At 42.9% G+C, this 1618-nt stretch overlaps 1 non-coding gene across 1 annotated transcript; it reads right to left on the bottom strand.

Annotated features, from left to right (window-relative positions):
• Positions 1 to 401: 401 nt before the first annotated feature.
• Trnas-cga lies at positions 402 to 476 on the bottom strand. The gene has a single exon. It is a non-coding gene; the product is annotated as a tRNA-Ser (tRNA).
• Positions 477 to 1618: the final 1142 nt, after the last annotated feature.

Here is a 1618-nt window from a genome sequence, read left to right as displayed (position 1 = left end):
TCAACAAAAGCCCTGCCTAACGAGATGTAATAGAATTAAATCAGGGGATGATGGGGCGATTAGGCAAGGAAACGAAACATTAAAAATAATAGATGAGTTTTGTTGTTTGGGCAGTAAAACTGATGATGGCAGAAGTAGAGAGGAAACATCTATACTGTCAATGGAAAGAAAAACGTTTCTGAAGAACAGACCTTTGTTGACATCGAATATATTGTAGATTTAAGTGCTAAAAAGTCGTTCCTGAAGGTATTTGTCTGGAGTGTAGTCTTGTATGGAAGTAAAACGTGGACGATAATCATTTCAGACAAAAAGAGAACACAAGCTTTAGATACATGGCGCTACAAAAGAATGCTGAACATTAGATGGGCACTGATATGAAACTTCCTGGCAGATTAAAACTGTGTTCCCGACCGAGACTCGAACTCGGGACCTTTGCCTTTCGCGGGCAAGTGCTCTACCAACTGAGCTACCGAAGCACGACTCACGCCCGGTACTCACATCTTTACTTCTGCCAGTACCTCGTCTCCTACCATCCAAACTCCGCTGCAGGGTGAAAATCTCATTAGATGGGCAGATCATGTAACTGATATAATGGAGAGCAAAGAAATTTATGGCACAACTTGACTAAAAGAAGGAATCTGTTGATAATACAGGTTCTGAGACATCAGCGGATCACTAATTTAGTAAAGGATGGAAGTGTGTGGTTGAGGAGGGGGTGGTAAAAATTGTAGGTGGCCAAGATATGAATGCAGTTTTCAGGTTCAAAAGCACGTAGGTCGCAGCAGTTGTTCGGAGGTGAAGAGGCTTGCACAGGATAGAGGAGCGTGGAGAACTGCACCAAACCAATATTCTGACTGATGTGCACAACAACAGTAGTAGTAGCAGCAGTAGCAGCAGCGACGATGACGTCACCAATACCGACACCAAAAACATCCATAACAACCCGTTAGATCCGCACAGTTGGGTTACAGACAACGTTCTTTACGTCATGCAGTAGCAGTAGCAAAGGGTGACTGGGCCGATATGAGATAAAATTAAACACGAATTAACGAAAGGCAAACAATATAAGTATACAGAAAGGTGCCCAATGGGGTCTAGCTGGTGAAGCAGTAGACTTCGACCCTGGAGATCCCGGCTTCAGTCTCGGAAAGGGGCGAGGATTTTCCACGATCTAGTCTCTCCAGGATTGCCAAGTCCACTCAGCCTGCCACGAAATGCGCACCGGGTATCTTTTTGCAGGTGAAAGGTAGCCGGGCTGCTGGGCCTGCCATCCACCCCCTCCTAGTGCCGTGACAAGAAAGGCTGCACTGGACCTACAGCCATGCCAGTAGCCCATCACGAACTTGCAGCACAGTCTGTATCTTAATAATTCAGAATGAGATGAGATTATAGAATTAAATCATTAATTGAATAATGTTCTCTCTTTCTGAATACTTATTCTTATCGTGTCGAATTTTATTGTATATGGAGCGAACCACTTTCTTCTTCTGGAATTGTGAAATGTAGACAACTATAACCCATATATTTGTGTTTAACAAGTTATACTCTGTCAAGTTCTCTTTTTATTCTGTCGACTAAATAACCAGTGGTTGATTTATTCTTACTTCATTTATTACAT

Source organism: Schistocerca americana, chromosome 7 (genome assembly GCF_021461395.2).
Source record: "Schistocerca americana isolate TAMUIC-IGC-003095 chromosome 7, iqSchAmer2.1, whole genome shotgun sequence".
Lineage (NCBI taxonomy): Eukaryota > Metazoa > Arthropoda > Insecta > Orthoptera > Acrididae > Schistocerca > Schistocerca americana.
This window is presented reverse-complemented; position numbering and strand designations above follow the sequence as displayed.